At 39.3% G+C, this 10,620-nt stretch overlaps 1 pseudogene; it reads left to right on the top strand.

The window, feature by feature from the left end:
• The first annotated feature begins 4,672 nt into the window (after nt 1-4,672).
• LOC119543280 lies at nt 4,673-5,283 on the top strand (annotated as a pseudogene).
• Nucleotides 5,284-10,620: the final 5,337 nt, after the last annotated feature.

Below are 10,620 nucleotides of genomic sequence, written 5' to 3' on the forward strand. Positions count from 1 at the left end.
TGGTGACTCTGGTGGGATAGTCCCATGGAGGCGTGGCCCTGCCCATTCAGGGCGGGCCTTGATCAGGGGAGCCATATAAACGTGCTGACTCAGAGAGACTGAACGGAGTGCAGCTGTGAGTGATGTTATTTGAAGAGGAGCAAGCTTGCTAGAGAGGAATGTCCTGGGAGAAGCCATTTTGAAACCAGAACTTTGGAGCAGACACCAGCCATGTGCCTTCCCAGCTGACAGAGGTTTTCCGGACGTTATTTGCCATCCTCCAGTGAAGGTACCCGATTATTGATGTGTTACCTTGGACACTTTATGGCCTTAAGACTGTAACTGTATAGCCAAATAAACCCCCTTTTTATAAAAGCCAATCCATCTCTGTTGTTTTGCATTCTGCAGCATTAGCAAACTAAAACAGATTTTGGTACCAGAGAAGTGGGGTGCTTTTGCTGCTGTGTTTGCAAATACCAAACATGTTGGAATGGCTTTTCAAATGGATAAGGGGAAGACTCTGGAAGAATTGTGAGGAGCTTGATAGAAAAGGCCAAAACTGCTTTAAAGAGACTGTTTGTGGAAATATGGACTCTAAAGATACTTCTGATGAGGACTTGAACAGAAATGATGAATGTGTTGTAAACTGGAAGAAAGGCGATCCTTGTTTTAAAGTGGCAGAGAATTTGGCAAAATTGAGTCCTGGTGTCAGATGGAAGGAAGAATCTGGAAGCAACAACTTGGAATACTTAGCTGAGGAGATCTCCAGACTACGTGTGGAGGACGTATCCTGGCTTCTCCTTGCAGCTTATAGTAAAATGCGAGCAGAGAGAGATAAACTTAGAACTGAACTCTTGGGTTCAAAGAAACCAGAAGTTGATGGCTTGGAAAATTACAGGCTTCCAGGGGGTGGAATCCCAGAAGCTACAGCCCAACATGAGGATGTAACTAAACATGGAACCCAGCCGCCATTTCAGTACAAGCCAAGATTGGAAAAGGAATTATCCAGAAAGGATTTGTGGAAACTCCTGTTGTCTGATGGCTTTGACCCCTGCATGCTTCATGCAAAGCCAACAGAATTTTTGCGAGATCTTTATAGACGGAGCCATTGCCGGTCTGGACTGGAGGAGACAGACAAGGAACAAACTGAAGGAAAAATTTCTTCAAAGACAGAGCCATGGAGGTTGAGGTCTGGAGTCAAGAGGTCTCGGGCTGGGAGAGCAGAGCAGCCCACATGCATGGAAAGGGTGAGTTTGCCCTGGAGGTCGAGGGCGGGCTTTCCGCCTCGATGCTCTGGAAGAGTTTTGCCACCTCAGGTCCCAAAGAGGGTGGAGCACATTCCCAGGGAATTGAGGAGAGCCTGGCTGCCACCACACTGTTCTGAAGGGGTTGAGCTTGTGCCCCGGAGATGGAAGGGAATCCGGGAGCTGCCCCGAGGTTTGAGGAGGGTGGGGCCAAGAAGGTGGTCTCCCCAATGTCTGGATATGTTGGAGCACTCATCTAAGTGTTTGGAGAGGAAAGGGCTGCTGAAAAGGCCCTTAGGAAGGGTTAGGCTCCCGCTCTCTCAAGCCCCAAGGATGCAACATCGTTCTGTTAATGACTCTCAGACTTTGAAATCTAATGGAGTTTGTCCTGCAGGTTTTAGGAACTGTTTTGGTCCTGTTAACCCTGTTTTCTTTACTGTTTCTCCTTCTGGCAATGGGAATGTTTATCCTATGAATGTCCCTCCTTTGTATATTGGAAGCACATAACTTGTTCTAAGTTCACAGATCGAAGCTAAAGGAAAAGTATGCCTTAGGACTGACCACGCCTATATTTGATTTTGATGGGATTTTGTACTTAACTTTTGTTACTGAAATGGTTTAAGTCTTTGTGATATTGTGATGAAATGAATGTATTTTGTATTTGGAAAGATAATGTCATTTTGGGGTCCAGGGGGTGGAATGTGCCGGTTTGAATGTATTGTGTCCCCCAAATGCCATTATCTTTGATGTAGTCTTGTGGGACAGACTTTTGGTGCTGATTAGATTTGCTTGGAATGTGCCCCACCCAGCTGTGGGTGGTGACTCTGGTGGGATAGTCCCATGGAGGCGTGGCCCTGCCCATTCAGGGCGGGCCTTGATCAGGGGAGCCATATAAACGTGCTGACTCAGAGAGACTGAACGGAGTGCAGCTGTGAGTGATGTTATTTGAAGCGGAGCAAGCTTGCTAGAGAGGAATGTCCTGGGAGAAGCCATTTTGAAACCAGAACTTTGGAGCAGACGCCAGCCATGTGCCTTCCCAGCTGACAGAGGTTTTCCGGACATTATTTGCCATCCTCCAGTGAAGGTACCCGATTACTGATGTGTTACCTTGGACACTTTATGGCCTTAAGACTGTAACTGTATAGCCAAATAAACCCCCTTTTTATAAAAGCCAATCCATCTCTGTTGTTTTGCATTCTGCAGCATTAGCAAACTAGGACACCTATGCAATGGAAATTTATTGGTTTTCAGTTTTGGAGACTAGAAGGTATAATTCCTCCTAGGTTGGTATCTTCTGGCCATCTTTGGAGTACATTGACTTTTCTGTCATGTGGCAATGTACAGGGTGTTGTCTTCTCCTTCCTTTTCTGGATTCCACTGACTTCTAGGTTCTGGCTGCTGCCTGTGGCTTTTCTCTCTCTGTCTGAATTTCATTCTGTTTATAAAGGACCCCATAAACTGGATTTAAGCCCAATCTGCTTCAGTTAGGCACACCTTCACTGAAGTAACATCTTGAAGAGATCCCATATACGGTGGGCACCCACCCATGCCACCAAGGGTTAGGACCTGAACTTGCCTATTTTGGGGAACATGATTCAATGCCCAATGAAAGCCAACTGGCAGAGTCTCCCAAAGAAATATGAGAACTTGCAGAAACACTAGTGCTGCAGGATTTGTCAGAAGAAGAGGCCCTTCTGAAGGATTTTGAGAAGGAGCAGTTCAAAAAAACCAGACTTGAAAAGAACATGTAATTCAAACAAGGAAGAAGAGAGCAGTAGCAGCAAATACATAGAGTTCATATACAAAAGAACTAAGGAAAATGTATGTGAAAAAAAACAGTAAAGAGTAACTTATCTTCCTGCTTGTCCCTATTTCATTTACACGCGAACTGTCCTCCACTTGGAAAAACTGCTTTTTTTTCCTATCTGTTGAAATCCTGCATGCTTTTCAGGTTTTGCTCTACTTCCTTCTCCCCATGATTTCTCTTACTTCTCTGATCTCTTAGCAAATTAAATCTATTTCATCATGTGGTTATTTGTATCATCTGACCTTGTATATAATGGACTAGTGGACATCTTGGGGCCTTGGGTCCTAAAGTGCATTCCTCTAGTTGCTGAGAGTGTAGGAAACTAACAGCCTGTTCCTGAGACCTGTGCAGAGATGATCTTTATCTGAAAAGTGTGTCCACCAAGGGAATTTATTTTCAATACTGCTTGATGCAGGTTGCAAATATCCCCTCACCCTGGCACCAATTCTGGACAATTCTACAGTGCTATTCCAGCTCTAGAGCATCTTGGGATCACAGATCAATTTCTTCCTCAATCTAATTTTGCTTTTTCGTACTTTTCCTACAGGGGTTTATCATCAGCGTTCTCCCCAATAAACTTCCTAACCACTAATCTCCATCTCAAACTGCTTCTGAGAAACCCAATCTGAGAACTTTTTGAAAAGATGATTCACTGATTCCTCCTTTCTTCCCTTCCTTCCTGTGAGGCACTATTATCTACCAGGACTCATTCTTTTGCTGGAACTAAGCAGAAAATAAAAGAAAATATTCCTACCTCATGGTACTTACATTGCAGATTATACAGGTAAGTAAATTATCTATCTAGATTGTAGATAGCAGACAAATGCTTTAGAGGATAGATGTCATTGCCATTTATTAAGATGCCTATTGGGCACCTAAGTATAAAAGGTATAGCAGTTGATATACAAATCTAGAGTTTGGGATGAGATCTTGGTTGGAAATATGCATTTGAGTCACCTGTGTACAGACAGTATTTAAAGCCAAAAGATTAATTGGCATCATCTAGAGAATAAATATTAGTGGAGTTCTGATATTTGGGCCATTTCCATGTATATAGGTCTAGGAGATGAAGAAGAACCAGTTAAGGTGATTCAGAAGGAGGATGAGTAAAATAGGAGAACCAGGAAAGTCTTGACCCAGAAGGCAGGTAAGGATTTATATGTTAGTGGTATGCAAAAGAGAGTAGTAGAAAAAGAATGAGGAGGTAAGATGGATTAAAAAATAATTACGAGGCCAGCGGCAATAATGAGGCCCCACCAGCAGTCCAGGCCGGGTCCCAGCTCCACCTCTTCTCTCTGTCCTCCCCACCCCCATCCCCACCCCAGGTGCAGCTCATCCTGGAGGGTGGAGAGAGGTGGCATTTGAGTCCTCCAGTATCCCAGCAGGCAGTGCAGCCTAGAGACCTGATAAAGGACCCGAGAAGCAGTCATAGCTGCTTTCTGAGGAGCCAGTGTTCCCGAGGACTTTTACATTAACTCCAATTTCTGAAAACATAAGCCAATTAAGAAACTACAAGAAAAGCTACCCCATCCCCCAGTATAAAATTGCCAAAATGCTTTGGAGTTTTTAACTGAATCTAAGCAAAGTCCATAATAGATGAGACTCTAAAAACAGAAGCTGCAGGGAGGGCAGATTAGTGCCAATGCATCAACAAAAAAGACCAGCAAAATTATTGGAAGGAAATCTTCCTGTTTTTGTGTTTCCCACAGAGCTTAATATTTTATGCAGATTATCAGTCAACACATAAGCAAGTGTTGACTCTGTATGATCCCTATGAGTTTGCCTTAAATTTCAAAGTCTTGTGCACTACACCAAAGAGTATGTTGTGGTTGATGCTACAGGTGCAGTAAAGCCTCAGTGTTGTGTGGATATTGTGATTTTGTCAGAGAGCTGTTCTATTTGTCACTATGGTGTAATAGGCAAATTCCATCTCCAAGTTTCTGAGCAAAGCCAGAGGAAGGCTTTAGGAAGGAAAGAAGTTGTTGCTACTCTTCTTCCATCTCCAAAAGAAGCACAAAAGGAAGAAGAGAGAAAAAGAATAAAGGAACATTTAAGAAAAAGTTTATTGTTTGAACAGTCATTTCAACCAGAAACAGAACTGTCTCCTCAAGGCCTAGTTTACTGTTTTCCTGGGATTGGTGGGAGACATGGAATCACTGGTACTTCTTCTCTACCTCCACTTAAGTGTGAAGCAAAAATTAGTGGCTGCTTATATTTTTAAGTCTTATCACAATGGCTATATTTAGAACATGAGCAAGGATTTCAATTGACTTCTGAAATAATTTTATCTTCCAAATATATGAATGTGGACTGCCTTTATCTCTCACTCCATTAACATGCTATAAATTCTTGAATAATTTAAAATAATTGCAAATATATAATACATATTTTAAATTACTCTATAATTTTATTTGAAGGACTCTATTACATTATGCTACAGACAGTAAGGATGCTTTTGAGTGATACTTAGGAAATTATATGAAGAAATTCTTTTTATATCTATACCTATATTGCACAAAAGACTTTAATTAAAACATTTGTTGTTTTGTCACACAAAAAATAAATACTTGCAAAATTCCTATTTTTAGGCAGCAAGAGGTTGAAGAAGGGTGAGAGTAAGTGGGAATGGTAAGGCTGTAAGAAATTTTGTAAGCAGAAAATTGATGCAACTTGAATTCTAGTTGGGTCATAGATAAATGAAAAAGACAAAAAAGAGATGGCTGTGTTTGTGACAAATAAATCATATCGTTAACAAAAATAGAAAAATTGAATGTGGAGCTATTTTAAGAAGGCAATTCAACAAGTAATCATCACTTACCTAGGATGTGCAAATCAGTATGCTAAGTGTGAGGGCATGTAAAGACAAGTAAGGCACAACTTTTCCTCTAGTGAAGATCACACCAAGGTATGTATTTACCATATGAAAGCCTTCAATGCAAGGTAGACTAAAACATATGGCTTTTAATAGAGACCATTGAATTCAAAGACTATTGAATCCACAATTTGCAAGTCATTTTATTATGTTTGTGAATACCAAGATGAATATAGTCTGTTATTGATGGAATCCCATTGTACTTGAAGGCATTTTGTATACTGATGATGATGACAATGAAATGGTGATGCCATGACTATGTCATAATGACAAGATGAGATGTTCACCATGTGTTAGCACCAGTCATTTGCTTTATGATATACACATTTTGTACCCATTCTTAAAATAACCCTGAAATACAGGATTTCTATCTCCATTTAATGCAAAAAGAAACAGGCGAAGAACTAGCCAAGATCTTAAGTAATGGTATAACTGTTCAAATCCAGATCTATCCAACCTCTCAATCCATGCTCTTTCATCATGCCATATTCCTTTTTAATCAGAATGTGTATCTTTACCTTTCCAAGAGAAAGAGACAGCATTCAGACGGCTGAATTGGGAACACTTTGTGAATTAAAAAAGTGTTTGTGGGATACCAAGCCATGTTGACACTTAACTTTGTCTCCTATTAAAATATTTAGATGAATTTTATATTAACTTTAAAGAAACCTTGACTATCACCTACTGGCAGCTTCTCAGATGTTCTCATTGAGATGTCAAAAGACAGTCAAAAGGTCAACTCAGGGCCCACCCCAAACGTTTAATGTCTTTCAAGTCTATATTTTGTCTTAAAAATGATGTAGATTTTCAATTTATTCCATAATAGATCAATGTTTCTTTAAGTATAGAATTCTATTTTCAGTAAATAAACGGATCTCCAGCAAGATGCCTTTATGCTTCACTTCTGGTGCTTCACATCCTTTGCATGTTCCCTCTTAATCCAAGAGCTACATTTGCCATAGTTAGAAGGAAACCCAGTTGTGGTGATGGTCAGATTGAAGGTGTTGACTTTGATTACAATTCAAATGTGCTTATCTGTAGGGATCACAAGTCTACTGTTGTCATCTGAGTAGGGGTTATATTATAATTCTAAGTAGGAAGATAATTTTCAAAGGTTCTTCTGAAAATTATCAATGCTGTTTAGATCACATAAATTTTTAAAACAGTTAAAGCTTGAGTGAAACAATGTATCTGATATTTTTGGTCTCTTTCTGTTTGAGTCTGGCATTTTGTATAAGTCCTTTATCCCTTTTATACTCTTTTATAGAAACTCTTCTCATCCTGGCTGGAAAAAATGTAGCTAAAAAGGAGTTTATTTTGTTTCTGTCTCAGTTTTGAGGGCAATGTCTAGTTGTGTTTATTATTTCTACAATTTCTGGCAGGACAAAGGAAAGCATTTTTGCTTATAAAAACCATAGGGGAAAATTTAAATTAATAAGGAGAGCAAGTTTAGGCTGTTCCTTTGAACAGAATTCAAAAACATGGGGCAGGGCATCAAAGAACCATGACCCAGGTCTAAATATGCTTTATAACAAGTCATATATCTAGTCCAGTATGCTTAAAGTGTTTTATTTCAAATTGCCTGGGGTTGGAGTTACTGTCCTTATCATTACTTTCAACATCATTTCTCTGTTTTCTTTTTCCTTCCCGGTTGGTCTTTTCCAAGTCCCTTGTACATAAACTTATCCTTCCCCAATTATCCTCCCTCTCATATCTACTTCCTCTGCCTTCTTTCTGGTACTTAGCTGCCATTGACCTAACATAAAATAATAAAGTAAAATCAAAATTCCTTCCAAAAAAAGCAGGTAGACTTTGTAAAAAGTGAACTTTTTTTTTAGCTTTGAAAGATAGTATGCTCAAGAGTTCCAGAAAGGTATTGTTTTGGTCTGTAAATTCTATCCACTGCCATTTTAAATTGTGTTTATAGGAAAACTAAAATTTCAACAGATGAAGAACACTTCTTGACCATTCCTTTCTGTGATGGAAATATTCTGTCTGTGCTGTTCAGTATGGTAGCTATTAGCCGCATATGGCTAGTGGGCATTTGAAATGTGGTCTAGTGCTAATAAGGACCTGAATTTGCAATTTTATTTGACTAAAATCAGTTTGCATTTATACAATTTAAAAAGCCACATGTGACTAGTGGCTAACATATTTGGACACTGCATTCCTGAGGTTTTGCAATTTCTGTAAACTTCTGGGAAGTTTGAATCTAAAGAGACTTACTTCACCATAAAACTGAGATCAGGTATTTACCCATGAAAGGAGAGAAACAGAGAGGGAATGACTTTTTTGCTAAAGTAATATTTTCATCCATTCATTCATACATTGCACATTTATTGTGAGGAATATAATGGATTTTTATAAGGATTCAGTGAGTTAATTGAATAATACCATCTGTCAGGCAGTGTATTCAATTCAAAGGGAACAACGGCAAGTAAGAGATGCAATTCTTACTATAGAAAAGAATGAGGAGATGGGGCAATAGATATTAATAAATTATTACAAAGATATTGAAAAAGTAGAAAGCTAATGGAGAGAGTATTGTAAGGCCCTTTTGTAGAGGGATTTGACACAGAGGGATGTCAGGGAAAAAGTCCTAATGAAAGTGATACATGAAGTGAGAACAAAAGGTTGAGTATAAAAGAGCTAATTAGACAAGGGAAAAAAGAGTTCCAAGCACAAGTTGCAAAATGTGTGAATGGTTGGTATGAAGGACTGGAGAAAGGCCGGTGGAACAGGTGAGGGACAGTAGGGGAAGCCTGGTAAAAGACAAAGAGCAGGAGGCAGGGCCTGTAGGATGTGGTGTCCTGAAGACCATGGTAAGAATTCTGGCCTTTATCTTAAGAGTAGTATGTATCATTAAATGGTAGTAAGCAGAAGTAAAATATGCTCAAAAATGTATTTTGATAGATTGCTCTGCAATGTAGTACGGAAGATGGGTTAAAGGAGGGTTTAAAGAAGGTTGGGGAGATCAGTTTGTGGACTATTGGGAATAGTAAGGAATGTTGTCTTGGCCATGGACACAAAAAAGAATGATCTGATTTGAGAAATATTTAGGAAATATGATCAACAGGACTGGCGATGGTTTAGATCTGGAGGATAAAGAAGAATGCTATCTGAAATCACTCCCAAGTTCCTTGCTTATAGACATACTGCATGCAGTGTCATTCACAGAGGTGGGAAAAGCTGAAAGAGGAATAGATTGACTTCGTTTGTTGGGATTTCCTATACTTGAGGGGCCTTTGAAATTACCAAGAAGAGAAATCAGAGAAGAGGCCTGGGAAAGTACATCTGTTACCTCTGTATAGGTAATAATTGAAAGCATGGAGGTTACTGAACACATCAGAGATGAGGAAAGGTTATTCAAGTAATCTTAAGGAACTTCAATTTTTCATGGCCAAAAAGAAAGTGATGATGAGTCTGACAAGGACACAGAGAGGTAGGAGGAACATCACAGGACACATTGCAAGAAATACAAATGACAATAATGTTTTAGTGCAAAGAAGTGCAAAACAGTTCTGAATGTTACTAAGAAGAGCATTAAAATTCTTCGGATTTAGAGACAGGAAAGTGATTGGTGATCTCTTCAAGAAGTTTTTTTGGTGAAGATCAGGAGCCTGATGCCAGATCTGAGTTTCAGGAGTTGAGGGGTATTATATCTCTCTTGAGAATATTATATATGCATTTCTCTGCTTTGCATTTTGGTGAAATAACATAAAAATTCACACCCATACTAGAAACCTAAGTGTTAATATAGACTCATCCTTCTAACTTAGCACTCTACTACCAGGTTGCTTTGAAGTTTGCAAATTCGTTGTTCTAAAAGTTTCTCATGGCTAGCAGCATCACACAGTAGAAAGAACATAAGCCATGGATTTGAATCCCCAATCTACCAACCAGCTGTATAAACTCAGGTAAGCTACTTAACCTCTCTAAGCCCTTATTGCCTCAATATAAAACATCAATAATGAAATCTCTCTTGCAGAACTGTTTGAGAATTAAGTGATATTACATATGTAAAATGCCTAGCACACATGGAAAGTGCTTATTAAATGATAGCCATTTTAAATAGTAAAATTAAACAGCCTTCACCCTTCTTTCCTCTTCCCTCCCACCATCAATCAGTACTTCAGTTTGGGTTCTCATCAACTCTTGCCTGTTTTACTTCAGTTGTTCCTTAACTAGCCTTTCTTTATCTTCCAGACAGTCACTACTATGACCTTACTAAAAGACAAGATTGATCCTATTGCTGCCTTGCTTAAAGTCATTAAAATATTGCAGTAGAACCCCATAGTGTCCAGGATAAAGTTCATTTTTTTTTAGATTAGCACCCAAAGTCCATCATGTCCTGATGCCTGCTCTAAAATTCTAGCTCCATTTCTTGCCGTTTTCCCACATGGACACTTCTAACTGACCCAATAGGACTTTTTGCCTTAAATGTGCTCATTCATACAGGCCATTCCTACTACCAGAGAGCTCTTCTTCCTATCCATTCTTCAAAACTAAAACCTACCTTCCTTTATGAGGATTTTCTGGAAGCCCCACCTGACTGATACAAAATTTCTTTGTGCTCCCACAGCATCTGGTGCTTTTTTTCTTTCTTGTGTAATGGGTAAGAGAACATAGAGTTAAACTACCTGGGTTCAGACACTGGCATTGATCCTCATTAGTTGCATGTACTTAAATTAATTAGTCTCTCTGCTTCATTTTATCGT

Source organism: Choloepus didactylus, chromosome 8 (genome assembly GCF_015220235.1).
Source record: "Choloepus didactylus isolate mChoDid1 chromosome 8, mChoDid1.pri, whole genome shotgun sequence".
Taxonomy (NCBI): domain Eukaryota; kingdom Metazoa; phylum Chordata; class Mammalia; order Pilosa; family Megalonychidae; genus Choloepus; species Choloepus didactylus.